Source organism: Schistocerca cancellata, chromosome 3, assembly GCF_023864275.1.
Source record: "Schistocerca cancellata isolate TAMUIC-IGC-003103 chromosome 3, iqSchCanc2.1, whole genome shotgun sequence".
NCBI classification, from domain to species: Eukaryota; Metazoa; Arthropoda; class Insecta; order Orthoptera; family Acrididae; genus Schistocerca; species Schistocerca cancellata.
The window spans coordinates 857849943-857868067 of record NC_064628.1 but is presented as its reverse complement, the minus strand read 5'-3'; the positions used below and the strand labels follow the sequence as shown (position 1 = coordinate 857868067).

At 42.7% G+C, this 18125-nt stretch overlaps 1 protein-coding gene across 1 annotated transcript in view; it reads right to left on the bottom strand.

The window, feature by feature from the left end:
- Nucleotides 1-18125, bottom strand: part of LOC126176614 (solute carrier family 22 member 7-like) — a 234329-nt gene that overhangs the window by 216034 nt on the left and 170 nt on the right. The gene's annotated exons all lie outside the window — the stretch shown is intronic.

Here is an 18125-nt window from a genome sequence, read left to right as displayed (position 1 = left end):
GAAGATCAGTTTGGATTCCGTAGAAATACTGGAACACGTGAGGCAATACTGACCTTACGACTTATCTTAGAAGAAAGATTAAGGAATGGCAAACCTACGTTTCTAGCATTAGTAGACTTAGAGAAAGCTTTTGACAATGTTGACTGGAATACTCTCTTTCAAATTCTAAAGGTGGCAGGGGTAAAATACAGGGAGCGAAAGGCTATTTACAATTTGTACAGAAACCAGATAGCAGTTATAAGGGTCGAGGGACATGAAAGGGAAGCATTGGTTGGGAAGGGAGTAAGACACGGTTGTAGCCTCGCCCCGATGTTATTCAATCTGTATATTGAGCAAGCAGTAAAGGAAACAAAAGAAAAATTCGGAGTAGGTATTAAAATCCATGGAGAAGAAATAAAAACCTTGAGGTTTGCCGATGACATTGTAATTCTGTCAGAGACAGCAAAGGACCTGGAAGAGCAGATGAATGGAATGGATCGCGTCTTGAAAGGAGGATATAAGATGAAAATCAACAAAAGCAATACGAGGATAATGGAATGTAGTCGAATTAAGTCGGGTGATGCTGAGGGAATTAGATTAGGAAATGAGACACTTAAAGTAGTAAAGGAGTTTTGCTGTTTGGGGAGCAAAATAACTGATGATGGTCGAAGTAGAGAAGATATAAAATGTAGACTGGCACTGGCAAGGAAAGCGTTTCTGAAGAAGAGAAATTTGTTAACATCGATTATAGATTTAAGTGTCAGGAAGTCATTTCTGAAAGTATTTGTATGGAGTGTAGCCATGTATGGAAGTGAAACATGGACGGTAAATAGTTTGGACAAGAAGAGAATAGAAGCTTTCGAAATGTGGTGCTACAGAAGAATGCTGAAGATTAGATGGGTAGATCACATAACTAATGAGAAAGTATTGAATAGGATTGGGGAGAAGAGAAGTTTGTGGCACAACTTGACCAGAAGAAGGGATCGGTTGGTAGGACATGTTCTGAGGCATCAAGGGATCACCAATTTAGTATTGGAGGGCAGCGTGGAGGGTAAAAATTGTAGGGGGAGACCAAGAGATGAATACACTAAGCAGATTCAGAAGGATGTAGGTTGTAGTAGGTACTGGGAGATGAAGAAGCTTGCACAGGATAGAGTAGCATGGAGAGCTGCATCAAACCAGTCTCAGGACTGAAGACCAGAACAACAACAACCCAGAATAGTCAGTTTGAAGGTACGTAAGCAATGTCTGTCTTCAAGTGTACTGCACAATTATGTACATTCTCTGCACAAAAATATGCACACCAGTAATGGCAAAATGCAATGTAATTATTTTCAATTGATATCTGCAATCTCAAGTAATTCACTTTTTAGCTGAGTTAAGATGTGATCAACAAGTACCATGAACTGTCAGTGTCATCAGTCTGAACTATTCACTTGTGTGTAGTTGTCTTATCAGGGACTGTGTTAAGTGAGAAGTGGGATATTTTCGTATAAATAGAAAATTGTTTTGTAGCACAATGGAACACTCACCTACAGCAGTGGACAGTCGCTCTTCATCAATATGGCCTATGTCCAAGGTAGTTGCACTAATAATTTTTGGTAGTGTAACGAACTGGTCACCCTATTTAATAAATGAACTTCCCATGGATGAAAATTTGTGACTCATTATTATCTAAAATATGGTGTTGGGTCATCTTTTAGCAAACACCACCCTGCACTCGTTTAAACTTTCAGCTTTGAGGTGATCAAGGTTGCTGCTACCAAGGAGAGGCCACATAATTTAGGTCAGTTCCGTCCCAGACCCTAACTAATAGAATTACTGGTGTATTGGTCTTGACGAATAACTATGACCATTGCTTCAGCTCCACATCAGGACGTTAATCGTCTTGTGTATTGAGTAGTATTTATTATAGTTTCAGTTGAATCATATTCTCTTAGCACTATGTCAAAATAGCTGCTGTTTTCATCTGTAAATCCCATAGAAACTACTAACGATCACACATGTAATACGAGGGTTGGAACATAAATAGTGGCAACTATATATTCACAATCTATATAAAAGTGTTACATGTTTGCACCTGTTACTGTACTTCAAAGTAGTCATCAGCGTTGTGTAGAACCCGTTGCCAGCGATGTGGGAGGCGTAGCATATGGTTAGCAGAGCCTGTTCTGTTGGTGGTGCGAATGGAGCGGTCTACTGCCTATCGAATCTCTGGAACAGTTCTGAAGCGAATGCTACGAAGTGGTTCCTCCGTTTCTGGAATCAAATCAAAGTCACAAGGACTTAAGTCCGGGGAGTATGGGGGATGGTACAGTACTTCCCAGTCCCATCGACCGAACAGAGCAGCCACAGATTGCGCTGTATGGGCCCGCGCATTGTCGTGCAAAATGATGGGTGGGTGGCGCAGAAAGTGTCGCCGCATCTCTCGCAAAGCTGATCGCAGTTGATGCTCCGAAAACGAACAGTAACACTGTGCATTGACGGTCTGCCCGGGAGGAACGTAATACGTTAGGATAATAACATCACAGTCGTACATGAGAATCACCGCAACTTTCACCATGCTGGGGCACTTTCGACTTTCGCGACGACCCATAATGACGCCATTCGTTGGACTGGTGTTTCAGTTTTGGCTCGTACGATGTGGCCCATGTCTCATCCAATGTTACGACACGGCGTAAGAACGCCTCTCCTTCGAGCTCATAGCGCTGCAAGTGCGTCTGAGCAGCGTCGTAATGCAACCATTCTGCATTTCCATCAAGTCATACGGAACCCATCGTGATACAATTTTTCCCATGCGCAGGCGTTCCTTCAGAATGCGAAGCACAGTCATACGCGCAAATCCGGTTTCGTAGGTGAGCTCACGAATCGTATGGCGTCGATCACTGTCCACTAACGCGGCAACAGCATGCACTTCTTCTTCAGAGAGGCTATGACGACCTGACCGATGCATGTCTGCCACAGTTTGCCGACCTTCGTTGAAGTCTTTTACCCAACGTGCCACTGTTCTGTACGGCAATGCCGATTCTCTGCACGCCTCTTGAAGACTTTGATGACACTGTCGTACTGTACGACCTCTGGCACACGCAGTCTTGATCCAACTCCGTTGTTCATGTTTCGAAAACATAGTGACACCGTTACGTTAGTCCGCTCGCTCACAAGTGGCTGTGTTTCCCTCGATTTTGCGCACTCTGGTGACGTGGGACAGGCGAGTCCGTATGCTCGGATGCAAGGTATGTATGTCAACAACGTGTGCAAGCTGTGACAATAGTAGATTCCATTGCACAGTGTTTCCACAGCTGTGTTGCCACTGTTTGAGTTCCAAACTACGTATTCATGGCCCAATATACAGTTCGCGCAGTCACTTTAATAATTATTTCGTGTTTTTCAAATGTAATTCATTTTGACCTACATGCCACGTAAGAGTGTCGCTTCAGCAGAGGTACGTTTCTGTGAAACTTGATCTGCAGATCATAAAAAAAGTCATGTGACTAGGGCCTCTCGTCAGGGTGCAAGTCTTTCGATTTGACGCCACTTCGGCGACTTGCGCGTCGATGGGGATGAAATGATGATGATGAGGACAACACAACACCCGGTCCATGAGCGGAGAAAATCTCCAACCCAGCCGGGAATCGAACACGGGCCCTTAGGTTTGACATTCTGTCACGCTGACCACTTTTTTTCTTCGCTTTAGTTCGTTTAATCTGCTCGGGGCGGACGTCGTAAGACATCCATTTAAGTTCGTTGTTGATCTGTTAACTCAGTTTTTTTATTACAGAGGCCAACCGGCTCTCTGACCGAACACGCTGAGCTACGTGCCGGCGTCCACTCAGCTACCGAGGGCAGACGCAGATAACAATAATGTGACAAGGATCACATGTTGACTACTAGCTATAGCCGAAGGACGTCAGCCGCAAAGTCACACACCCTACCAGGCACTGGCATCCAGCTGGTTAAGACGGTTTTCATTCCTGACTCCTTTAAGTATTGTAGCTCCGAACCGGCTTACATTTCTAAGGTGTCCCCTCTCGGCCACACCAAGACTGGCTGATGACCTTGTAATTCGACTTGGGCGCGCCTGTCTGTACCTCTATAGGGGATAACGATCTTTTTGTTCATATAAACCTATATCTTATCATTTAATACTCCCTAAAGATACCCACACCTCTGCTATCCAGATCAGGCCCCTCTGCACCTGGGCATGTAGTGTCAAAAGTGGTGTACCCTACCTTTAGACGTAAGAGACGGGCCATTATGTTTTGTGGCAACATGTGCCACGAGTTACATCTCTCTACTTAGTTGGGCCGGCAAGAGACATACCACTCGGGAGCCATCACGCCTTAGTCAGCTTGTAGTATAATCGATAAATAAAGATCGCTGGCATCTGCCAACGCTACTGCTAGCTTCCAGCTGAACTACGAATGGCTGCTGGCGAAAAATGTTTATTCTTGTGCTTGGAATCGCAGCAACACTTAGGCGTTGCCATAGAAACATACACTGAGATAACAGAAGTCATGGAATACCTCCCGATATCGTGTCGAAACTCCTTTAGCGTGGCGTAGCTTGTTGTGGCATGGACTCAACATGTCGTTGAAAGTCCCATGCAGAAATATTGAGTCACGCTGCCTGTGCAATATTGTTGTTGTTGTGGTCTTCAGTCCTGAGACTGGTTTGATGCAGCTCTCCATGCTACTCTATCCTCTGCAAGCTTCTTCATCTCCCAGTACCTACTGCAACCTACATCTTTCTGAATCTGCTTAGTGTATTCATCTCTTGGTCTCCCCCTACGATTTTTACCCTCCACGCTGCCCTCCAATATTAAATTGGTGATCCCTTGATGCCTCAGAACATGTCCTACCAACCGATCCCTTCTTCTGGTCAAGTTGTGCCACACACTTCTCTTCTCCCCAATCCTATTCAATACTTCCTCATTAGTTATGTGATCTACCCATCTAATCTTCAGCATTCTTCTGTAGCACCACATTTCGAAAGCTTCTATTCTCTTCTTGTCCAAACTATTTACCGTCCATGTTTCACTTCCATACATGGCTACACTCCATACAAATACTTTCAGAAATGACTTCCTGACACTTAAATCTATACTCGATGTTAACAAATTTCTCTTCTTCATAAACGCTTTCCTTGCCATTGCCAGTCTACATTTTATATCCTCTCTACTTCGACCATCATCAGTTATTTTGCTCCCCAAATAGCAAAACTCCTTTACTACTTTAAGTGTCTCATTTCCTAACCTAATTCCCTCAGCATCACCCGACTTAATTCGACTACATTCTATTATCCTCGTTTTGCTTTTGTTGATGTTCATCTTATATCCTCCTTTCAAGACACTGTCCATTCCGTTCAACTGCTCTTCCAGGTCCTTTGCTGTCTCTGACAGAATTACAATGTCATCGGCAAACCTCAAGGTTTTTATTTCCTCTCCATGGATTTTAATACCTACTCCGATTTTTCTTTTGTTTCCTTTACTTCTTGCTCAATATACAGATTGAATAACATCGGGGCGAGGCTACAACCCTGTCTCACTCCCTTCCCAACCACTGCTTCCCTTTCATGTCCCTCGACTCTTATAACTGCCATCTGGTTTCTGTACAAACTGTAAATAGCCTTTCGCTCCCTGTATTTTACCCTTGCCACCTTTAGAATTTGAAAGAGAGTATTCCAGTCAACATTGTCAAAAGCTTTCTCTAAGACTACTAATGCTAGAAACGTAGGTTTGCCTTTCCTTAATCTTTCTTCTAAGATAAGTCGTAAGGTCAGTATTGCCTCACGTGTTCCAGTATTTCTACGGAATCCAAACTGATCTTCCCCGAGGTCGGCTTCTACTAGTTTTTCCATTCGTCTGTAAAGAATTCGTGTTAGTATTTTGCAGCTGTGGCTTATTAAACTGATTGTTCGGTAATTTTCACATCTGTCAACACCTGCTTTCTTTGGGATTGGAATTATTATATTGTTCTTGAAGTCTGAGGGTATTTCGCCCGTTTCATACATCTTGCTCACCAGATGGTAGAGTTTTGTCAGGACTGGCTCTCCCAAGGCCGTCAGTAATTCCAATGGAATGTTGTCTACTCCGGGGGCCTTGTTTCGACTCAGGTCTTTCAGTGTTCTGTCAAACTCTTCACGCAGTATCGTATCTCCCATTTCATCTCCATCTACATCCTCTTCCATTTCCATAATATTGTCCTCAAGTACATCGCCCTTGTATTGACCCTCTATATACTCCTTCCACCTTTCTGCTTTCCCTTCTTTGCTTAGAACTGGGTTTCCATCTGAGCTCTTGATGTTCATACAAGCGGTTCTCTTATCTCCAAAGGTCTCTTTAATTTTCCTGTAGGCAGTATCTATCTTACCCCTAGTGAGATAAGCCTCTACATCCTTACATTTGTCCTCTAGCCATCCCTGCTTAGCCATTTTGCACTTCCTGTCGATCTCATTTTTGAGACGTTTGTATTCCTTTTTGCCTGCTTCATTAACGGCATTTTTATATTTTCTCCTTTCATCAATTAAATTCAATATTTCTTCTGTTACCCAAGGATTTCTACTAGCCCTCATCTTTTTACCTACTTGATCCTCTGCTGCCTTCACTACTTCATCCCTCAAAGCTACCCATTCTTCTTCTACTGTAATTCTTTCCCCCATTCCTGTCAATTGTTCCCTTATGCTCTCCTTAAAACTCTGCACAACCTCTGGTTCTTTCAGTTTATCCAGGTCCCATCTCCTTAAATTCCCACCTTTTTGCAGTTTCTTCAGTTTTAATTTACATGTCATAACTAATAGATTGTGGTCAGAGTCCACATCTGCCCCTGGAAATGTCTTACAATTTAAAACCTGGTTCCTAAATCTCTGTCTTACCATTATATAATCTATCTGATACCTTCTAGTATCTCCAGGGTTCTTCCATGTATACAACCTTCTATCATGATTCTTAAACCAAGTGTTAGCTATGATTAAGTTGTGCTCTGTGCAAAATTCTACCAGGCGGCTTCCTCTTTCATTTCTTTGCCCCAAACCATATTCACCTACTACGTTTCCTTCTCTCCCTTTTCCTACACTCGAATTTCGGTCACCCATGACTATTAAATTTTCGTCTCCCTTCACTATCTGAATAATTTCTTTTATATCATCATACATTTCTTCAATTTCTTCGTCTTCTGCAGAGCTAGTTGGCATATAAACTTGTACTACTGTAGTAGGCGTGGGCTTTGTGTCTATCTTGGCCACAATAATGGGTTCACTATGCTGTTTGCAGTAGCTTACCAGCATTCCTATTTTCCTATTCATTATTAAACCAACTCCTGCATTACCCCTATTTGACTTTGTGTTTATAACCCTGTAGTCACCTGACCAGAAGTCTTGTTCCTTTTGCCACCGAACTTCACTAATTCCCACTATATCTAACTTTAACCTATCCATTTCCCTTTTTAATTTTTCTAACCTACCTGCCCGATTAAGGGATCTGACATTCCACGCTCCGATCTGTAGGACGCCAGTTTTCTTTCTTCTGATAACGACATCCTCTTGAGTAGTCCCCGCCCGGAGATCCGAATGGGGGACTATTTTACCTCCGGAATAATTTACGTCCATAATTGAGATAGTGTTGCCGGTGCAGGATTTTGTACATGAGCCTGCAGTTTACGTCCAATAAACATTCGATGTGATTCACGTCGGGCGATCTAGGTCACCAAATCATTCACTCGAAATGTCCTGAATGTTCTTCGAACAAATTGCGAACAGTTGTGGCCCAGTGATACAGCGCATAGTTACTCAAAAACATTCCATCGTTGTTGGCGAACATGAAGTTCATGAATGGCGGAAAATGGTCTCTGAGCCGTGCACGGCTCGCGTTTATCCCATATATTGTTTGTCATCTTCTATTACGGTACTGCCGCCTCGTTTTCGTATTGTATTTGCTGGGGTCAGTAACTCCCTTCCTTTCTTGCCCGTGAGCGGCAGCAGCAGCGCGTATCGATAAGTGCACTGTCGTACCATCTCTGGAGCGGCCGATAGTGTTTCCAGGTCGCCGTGTGTCTGGCAGTAAGTTCGGGACGGACCAGCAGTGCAATCGGGACGCAGCAGCAGTGAAATCTGGGGACCTAGCGCTGGTGAGGCGCCAACAATCAGTGCTCGCCGACAGCTGGCGATGCACATGAACTGTCCGACGGAGGGAGATTGGAGCTGGACGACCGTTGGTTGGTCATTCGGTTGGTCGTCTCATCGGCCAAGGTATACTTTCTCCTTTCACCGTTTCCGGGCCTGAGGGTTGATGGTTGGTTGGTGTGGAGCAGCGGCGAAGTCTCCGTCGCGCGTGTGGCTGTGCCACGTGCGGTCGGAGTGTGAGGGGCTGTTCTCATTGTTACGAGGCCCGTGGCTTACCGATCCCGGGCGCGAAAGTTAAGACTTTACTTAATCTACCAGCCAGCCCCAACCGTTCACATTCTGTTATTGGAATTTCGTTATGGGCTGTTGGGACATCCTGTCGCTTAGTCCTTTGACTGTCTGTCGGTTGGGATGTCGTCGGATCGTCAATGGTTGGGCCGACTGCCTGTCTCACCTAAGCGAGCGTTATTGTTTGAATTCCAGGCCGACCCTCGGAACTTCTGAGCGCCCTGGCGTGTACTGCCTTTTTTATTTGTTTTTGTTGTTTGTACTTGCATGGCTTCTAGCCAAACTTTTTTAAAAATTAAAGTTGTTTTGCCCTTAAGGCGTAAGATTCCTTAGGTCTTCAGCCTAATTTAAAGAACTGTTTCACGTAAGACCTTTGGCATTTTAAAGGTTTTAATGTTGTTGAATTTTAAGTGTTGGGCCTTCAGCCGATTTTTAGTTTGAGTTGTTTTGCCATTAAGGCCTTCAGCCTAGATCAAAGAATTGTTTCATGTAAGGCCTTTGGCATTTTAAAAATGTTAATGTTGTTGAATTTTAAGTGTTGGGCCTTCAGCCGATTTTGAGTTTGAGTTGTTTTGCTCTTAAGGCCTTCAGCCTAAATTAAAGAACTGTTTCACATAAGGACTTTGATGTTTAAAAAAATTAATGTTATGGAGTTTTAAGTGTTAGGGCTTCAGCTGATTTGAATTTAACTTGTATGCTGTTGAAGTGTCTGATTCTTTGAGCCTTCAGCCTAACTAAAGAACTGTTTAAAGGTAACGTTTTGCCTTTAAAATTTTGGTTGAGTTTTGCGTAATTAAGAACTGTTTTAAGAAACGCCTTTGTTTTTTTTAATTTAATGATGTTTAGCCTTAAGTGTTAGGCTGTCAGCCGATTTTGAATTCAAATTGTTTGCTCTTAAAATCTCAGACTCTTTGGGCCTTCAGCTTAAATAAAGAACTGTTGTATGTAAGGCTTGCCTTTAAATTTCTGATTATGCTCACGTTTTAAGTTATTGGCTTTCAGCCATTTGTAAATTACAGTAGCTTTCAGCTGGTAATTAAGTCCCAAAGATTAAAGCTGTGTGTTTAAAAAAAATTCTTTTGAGCTCTTGAAATGTTTGGTCAAATCATTAAGTTGTATGTCGATTGTAACTGTCAGCCCCTTATTTTGGCACCTTTCCTCGATTTAAACTGCCTGTCCTGTCCTTCGGGTTCAGCAGGGCGTCTCAGTCTCCAGGTAGCGTAACATAACCAGTACTCAGTCCATTCCAAGTAAACACAGATCACACCATTATGGAGCCACCACTAGCTTCCACCTTCCCTTGTCAACAACTGGGATCCATAGCGTCCTGGTGTCTGCGACACATTCGAACCCTACCATCAGCTCTTACCAACTGAAATCGGAACTCATCTGACCAGGCCACTGTTTTCCAGTCGTCTAGGGTCGATCCGATATGGTCACGAGCCCAGGAGAGGTGCTATAGGCGTTGTCGTGCTGTTAACAAAGGCCATAGCCCATTGACGTCAGATTTCGCTGCACTAACGATACGTCTCATATTGATTTCTGGGTTATTTCACGCAGTGTTGCTTGTCTGTTAGCACTGAGAACTCTACGCGAATGCCACTGCCCTGAGTCGTTAAGCGAAAGCCGTCAGGCACTGCGTTGTTCGTGGTGAGAGGAAACGCCTGAAATCTCTCTTATGCAATAAACAAGAGTTAAAGAAAAAAGAAAAGGGGCCTGGTCCTTCCTATTGTGTCCGGTTTGTAACACGATTCATAATTTTAGTTTTTGCTTTTTTCTTTTATCACTCGTTTATTAAATCAGAGAAATACACATTTGAAGACAAAATTTAACTACATGAAATATTGCTCCCAGTAAAGGTTAACATAAGCAGTGACAAAACTTTGCCTCTTAAGGGTTTCTGCTGGCAATAAATTTTAAGTAGGCAATGTAAGGTTTATGTCAATTTAGCTCAAACACGTAGCTAGTGATTGAATCACGACACAGGCACTTTAACAATTTCGGCAACAAATAAATAGCGTGAATTTGTACTCACAGTAACCAACTAATCAACAGCCTTGCCATTGAATAAGTAGTAGGCCATTCGGAACGAATTAGCAACACCCAGCAACTAGGTGAGATAATACCAACAGTCTTTAAATGTCTTGCTCCCCATGAAATAAACAAACTTACAGTAATTAAATGAATAACAAATCAAACACACTATGTTCCACTCAAACTCTTCAGTGGAAGCCAAGCCAAAATGATGATTCCATTAACTCACTAGCACTGAAGTCACACTAAAGCTCATCTCCGTGTTCCCAGACACACATGGGGCAAACCTACACAAGACAAAATTTAGAAGGGAGCAATTTGTAGCATTTCGTTAATAATTGCATGTAAAAGGCTTTTATGAAAGAAAAATTAACATGACGCGCTATGAAGTTCGCAGTAGTACTAGATAATGGTAAATGATGAACGTATGTAGCCAATGATTATTCTCAAATGTCAGATATATAAAGTTTAACCGCTTGTCTACCTCATTTCCAGTCATGGAAGTAAATAAGGATGCAAACTACTAAAAATACGCTTTCATCACTCCAGTCAATGAGCATAATTGTGTAATCGACGTATCGCCAATAAAATAAAATCATACCATAATATTCGAAGAAATACTTGAGTGCCAAAATATTTAAATGCTGAAACTTCCTGGCAGATTAAAACTGTGTGCCCGACCGAGACTCGAACTCCGGACCTTTGCCTTTCGTGGGCAAGTGCTCTACCATCTGAGCTACCGAAGCATGACTCACGCCCGGTCTCACAGCTTCACTTCTGCCAGTATCTCGTCTCCTACCTTCCGAACTTTAAAGAAGCTCTCCTGCGAACCTAAATGCTATTTTGGCTCTGAAGTGCTTCTTCAAACATTACAATCTGCAGTTCGCCCCGGATCAGAACGTTTATAATATATAAAATGATACTTTTTAATCAAGGTTATAAGTAAGAAAACTATTCTATAAAAAGATGTTACCCAGTTGAAATCTGGGTTCACAGGGCAGAGAGGATCAGATTATGGTTGTGGAAAGGGGCCAAAATCTGTTACTGTCAGATGCACAAAACACACAAGCTTTGTTTCCTAAATACACTTAATCACACATGCCCTTAAAAGGATTAAAAAAAGCAATACAGCTGAAGGCCTGAACACAAGTTATTAAAAATTGCTTTATCGAATACACGCAGCTTGAAGAACTGAGGGCTTAAGGCCTGGATAACAAGAATTTCAAATAGAGAAGAAAATTTAAAGTTTTAAACAAGTGACTTTCCAGATTTCACCTTAAGACGGCTGAAGGCCTTATCTGAAAAATATTTGACGTAAAAGCTCAGCTGAAGGCCACATACTGAACATTGAACAACTCAATGCTTAAGGCCTGGACAACAAAGATTAAAAATGGTGCCAAATCTCCTTCTTAAAATTAGTTTTAAACAAATCAATCTAGAAAGCTCAGTTTAAGTAGGCTGAAGGCCTTATTTTAAAATTAAAACAAGCTAAACTAATAGACGGCTGAAAGCCTCGCACAGTACTTCAGACCAAAAGAAAATCACAATCTAAAACAACGAGACACAGAGGGCCATAGACACGGGTTCCCAGATAGACGCCGTGTTTCTTGACTTCCGCGAGGCGTTAGATACAATTCCCCACAGTCATTTAATGAACAAAGTAAGAGCATATGGACTATCAGAAAAATTGTGTGATTGGGTTGAAGAGTTTCTAGATATCAGAATGCAGCATGTCATTCTCAATGTAGAGAAGTCTTCCGAATTAAGAGTGATTTCAGGTATGCTGCAGGGGAGTGTCGTAGGACCGTTGCTGTTCACAATATACATAAATGACTTTGTGGATAACATCGGAAGTTCACTGAGGCTTTTTGCGGATGATGCTGTGCTATATCGAGAGGTTGTAAGAAGGGAAAATTGTAGTGAAATGCAGGAGGATCTGCAACGAATTGACGCATGGTGCAGGGAATGGCAATTGAATCTCAATGTAGACAAGTGTAATGTGCTGCGAATACATAGAATGAAAGATCCTTTATCATTTAGTTACAATATAGCAGGTCAGCAACTGGAAGCAGTTAATTCCGTAAATTATCTGTCAGCAGCCATTAGGAGTGATTTAAAATGGAGTGATCATATAAAGTTGATCGTTGGTATGGCAGATGCCTGACTGAGATTCATTGGAAGAATCCTAAGGAAATGCAATCCTAAAACAAAGGAAGTAGGTTACAGTACACTTGTTCGCCTACTGCTTGAGTATTTCTCACCGGTATGGGATCCATACCAGATGATTGAAGAAATAGAGAAGATCCAACGGAGAGCAACGCGCTTCGTTACAGTATCATTTAGTAATGATTACGCAGATGATAGATAAACTCCAGTGGAAGACTCTGCAGGAGAGACGCTCAGTAGTTCGGTACAGGCTTTTGTTGAAGTTTCGAGAACATACCTTCACTGAGGAGTCAAACAGTATATTGCTCCCTCCTACGTATATCTCGCGAAGAGACCATGAGGATAAAATCAGAGAGATTAGAGCCCACACAGAGGCATACCGACAATCTTTCTTTCCACGAACAATACGAGACTGGAATTGAAGGTAGAACCGATAGAGGTACTCAAAGTACCCTCCGCCAAACACCGACAGGTGGCTTGCGGAGTATGTATGTATAGTATATGTAGATGTAGATGTAGCGCAGTGGCGCTCAGAAGTGTTCCAAGGGTCGGCCTGAGGAGGTAACTCTAACATAATTCTAGGTGAGACAGGCAGCCAAAAGTAAGGTTAAATAATTGGATGGGAACCCGACCCAGGGACGGCTCAAGGTCCGACAAACAACCTATTGAATTCCCTTCCAACCCACCAACGGAACGATAAAGGAAAATGTCAGCTAGGACAGAAGCACTACGTCTTCAAATATTGGCGTCTAAAAACAGACAAGGCACAACAACCACTGAAAATATGAAGAAACACCAATATCTGTCGAACTACACGCCCTATCGGACAGCATCAACACGGCGAGGCAAAACACACTGCGGAACACAAAGCTAATGCCCTCTCCGCAGAGACTTCCTCACTGCTCTGCCCCAACCGACCGACTGCCTATTCCAGGACGCAAACAGCATTAAAATAACCGCTCAGTCGTTCCCACCCACGTCATGTGTGTCAGGAAGATTCAGGCGAGTCTTGGCTGTCCGGAGCTCTCTGAAGCTCCATCCTGACTCAACTCCAGGAACCGACCCACGTCCCGCAAGATGACCAACTGACGAGGGCCCAGAAACGGTCAGAAGACGAAATACACGTCGCCCAATGAGACGACCGACCGAACGACCAAACAACGGTCGTCACCACTCCAGTCTCCTTCCGTCGGACAGTGCATTGTGTGTCGCCAGCAGTCGGCGAGTACTGGCTGTCCGGACCTCACTGTCGCTGTCTCCTGACTGAACTCCCGCAGACAACGACCCTGAAATACTTGCGGTCGCTCCAAAGATAGTACGACAGAGCGCTTATCGATACCGCTGCTGTTGCCACTCACGGGCAGGCAGGCCAGCAACTCAGTGACGCCAGAAAATCAGATAAGGAACGGGGCGGCAGGACCGCAAAGACAAGATGTCAAGTATTAAAGTTCACGAACACGAGTCGCGCTCGTCTCACCAGTGTCTCAGCTAGATATCACCCGTCATCCAGTTTTCATGTTTGCTTGTATACGTTAGTGTGGGACACAAAGTATCTGAAAGAAAAAAATTATCTGTAGAAGTTCAGTTACTTCCTTATACTTCAATAAGTTTTTCTTATGATTTCAGTAGCTGCTTCTTTGGGAAAATTGCTATACAGACTACCTACTTCTAACGAGAAGACTTAATATTTTCAGTTAGTTTGATAAGATCTGCGTTTTGTAAGAAACATTTCGTTTGAAAATATAGTAACGTGCAGTTATTTCACTCCATTTAAGAACCGTTCAGATTACTAGGCATGACTCTACAATTAACGACTGGTCTGGTCGGACTAGTTGTTATATTCGGGCTGGGTCTCAATTTAAGAGCGCATTTATTCATAACGATATATGTATTCACCACTCCCACTGTGTACCACGAAATCAGCCACCCATGTTTTATAATCTCAGTCTTCCCCCACCCATTCTGTCTTACAATGGTTCCTCTCACCAGATAGGTGCACAACTCTATAAGCACTTTTTTGAAAGTATGGATTTCCCTACTGAATGTATTTTAGTCACATATTTACGACTTCCGTTTTTCACTGATCTTGTAAAGCTTCTACATGCTGAAAATATTATAACGATTTATATCTGTTCTCTGCTTCACTAATTATGCTATTCTTCTACATTTTCGTATATACAGAAATTTTAGCACTATGCAATTGTGTATAGTAGTCTGTACTCACATTCAAAATATAAATACAGTAGGTATAGCTCGTAAGCAAAAAATTACGACAACTTTATTCCGACAGCTAATGGTTATTTAAATACACTATGTGATCAAGAGTATCCGGACACCTGGCTGAAAATGACTTACAAGTTCGTGGCGCCCCCTATCGGTATTGATAGAATTCAGTATGGTGTTGACGCTCCATTAACCTTTATGACAGCTTCCACTCTCGCAGGCATATGTTCAATCAGGTGCTGGAGGGTTTCTTGGGGAATGGCAGCCCATTCTTCACGGAGTGCTCCACTGAGGAGGGGTATCGATGGCGGTCGGTGAGGCCTGACACGAAGTCGGCGTTCCAAAACATCCCAAAGGTATTCTATGGGATTCAGGTCAGCACTCTGCGCAGACCTGTCCATTACAGGGATGTTACTGTCGTGTAACCACTCAGCCACAGGTCACGCATTATGAACAGGTGCTCGATCGTGTTGAAAGATGCAGTTGCCATCCCCGAATTGCTCTCTAACAGTGGGAAGCACGAAGGTGCTTAAAAGATCAATGTAGGCCTGTTCTGTAATACGCCACGCAAAACAATGAGTGGCGCAAGCCCCTTCCATGAAAAACACGAGCTCATCATAACACCACAGCCTCCGAATTTTACTGTTGGCACTACACACTCTGGCAGATGACGTTCACCGGGCATTTGCCATACGCACAACCTGCCATCGGATCGCCACATTGTGTACCGTGATTCGTCACTCCACACAACCTTTCTCCACTGTTCAATCGTCCAATGATTACGCTACTTACACCATGCGAGGCGTCGTTTGGCACTTACCGACGTGACGTGTGACTTATGGGCAGCCTCTCGACCATAAAATCCAAGTTTTCTCTCCTCCCGCCTAACTGTCATAGTACTTGCAGTGGATCCTGATGCAGTTTTGAATTTCTGTGTTTGGATTTCCTGGGTAGATGACTGCCTATTACAGATTACGAACCTCTTCAAATGTCGGTGGTCTCTGTCATTCAACAGACGAGGTTGGTCTGCACTCTTTTGGCTGTACGTGTCCCTTCGCGTTCCCACTTCACTATCACATCGGAAACAGTGGACATAGGGCTTTTTAGGAGGGTGGAAATGTCGCGTACAGACGTATGAGACAAGTGGCACCCAATCACCTGACCACGTTCGAAGTCCGTGAGTGCCGCGGATCGCCCCATTCTGCTCTCCCACGATGTTTAATGACTACTGAGGTCGCTGATACGGAGTAGCTGGCAGTGTATAGTAGTATAATATGAAAAACGTAGTTTTTTGGAGGTGTCCGGATACTTTTCATCACTTAGTGTACATACAGACTAAAATCTTTACATTTATACGATATTTATTCGTAGTCGTAGGGTAATGTTGTTGACACTAATATAGTAGATGTCTGTGACACGGACTCCTTTGACATATACATAATACAAATGTAACAGATAGACGAATATATTTAACATCATCAGCTCATGGGCTATTCCGTACTGTTATGACACACAATTTCGCAAGCAAGTCATTCATTCCTTTGCTGAAGAGGAACTCTGCGAGTTTTCAAACATGATCCTCATGTAGACCGTGTAACGGATTACAGTGACTTTCATATTACATAGTTTTAGGAAGTCAAATTAAACACCTTTCAGCCGTCAAATTTCAGCCTTATTTATTTGGCAACCAGTTTCAGTGTTTTACTACGCTATCTTCAGGCCCTTCACCGACATGTAGGAAGAATCTACCTTGGTTGTAATCAAAATAGAGGTTAACAATACTGGTATTAATAGATATTTGCTATAGTGATCACCTACATGCAGGTAATGATCGAAGTGATCACTATAGCAAATATCTACTAGGGGTTATTCGAAGTAATAGTTCTCCTACCAGCGGACTGTAATGGGTGCCTGGAGAAGATGCACACACATACTACGTTTTGACACAGCCGTCGACCAAGAAAGATGATGGGCTATTAAAATAAGTGCAGTCCACGTACTACAATGCCCTAGCAGTATCCTTGAGGTGCTGTCAAGTACCGCTGGTTCTGAGATAGCCTTTGACCATAAAGCATAACCTATTAAAATAACAAGAGTGCTCCTACTAGTGGACTGCAGTAAGTTCCTTGAGACAACGCTCACTCTAATTTCGTTCTGAAGCAGCCATCCGGCAAGAAGCAGTGGGCTACACACCAACAACTAGTGGACTTTAGTAGCTGCCTTGAGAATATACTCACTTCTATTCCTTTTTTTATGCAGCCATCAGCCAAGAAGTATAATGGTCTACTGGAATGACGTAGAGTCCTGCTCTAGTGAACTCTAGCAAGTGCCTGAAACGATGTTCTCTTCTACTATGTTCTGACGTAACCATCGTCCTAGTAGAATAATGGGATATTAGAATGACCAGAGTAACTCCACTAGTGGACAGGGGACCTTGGGAAGATGGTCATTCGTAGTACGTTCTGAAGCAACCACCTGTAACAGTCCAGTCTGGTTCTTTACACAAGAATGTTCTACTCACCTTCCACTGGTCTTCTCATGCAACACACGTTTCCCTGAAGAAAACTATCGATGCTAGTCATCTAGAGAAGCTGTAGTTAACACTAGCCGCACTAAACGTATTTACTGGACGCAAGAAATTATTTTCTAGTTTCATTTTGTACTACCTAGTAAATGAGAGAAAGTAATCTAATAAAAATTTCAATTTACTGTCACATCTAGGACACCATTTCAACTGCCAAATCCTAATTAATTTTGAGTTAACATTACGACATTCGCAACTAGAAACATTCACTCTCAATAGCCATCTGGTTATACAGCGTAACCTATTACTGTAAAAGTACACACCCATCGGAGGTTCGAGTCCTCCCTCTGCCATGGGTGTTTGTGTTATCTTTAGCGTAAGTTTGTTTAAGTTAGATTAAGTAGTGTGTAAGCCTAGCGGCCGATGACCTCAGGAGTTTTGTCGCTGACTGTATCTGCAAAACTACATCACTGTACTACACGTAGTTCAGAAGGTGTCGCTTCATAAACAAGAAGACGCGAGAAAAACGGAGCAGAAATTACTCACAATATACTCATTCATTGTTTGATAATGAGAGTAATTTGCCCCTGCTAACAGACTTTCGAAATTGTTTCAAACTTTTTCCATATATTTTCATTCTCTGTCGGTTAATATACTGTAATTAATACAATCTAACATAATTATCAACCACAAATGTTTTACATGAATGGTGTCACATTTTAAACACATTAACAATGCAAGGGAGTTTGATTCATTAAATAATTTGGGACTGGAGGCTTATTATTGATAAAGCTAA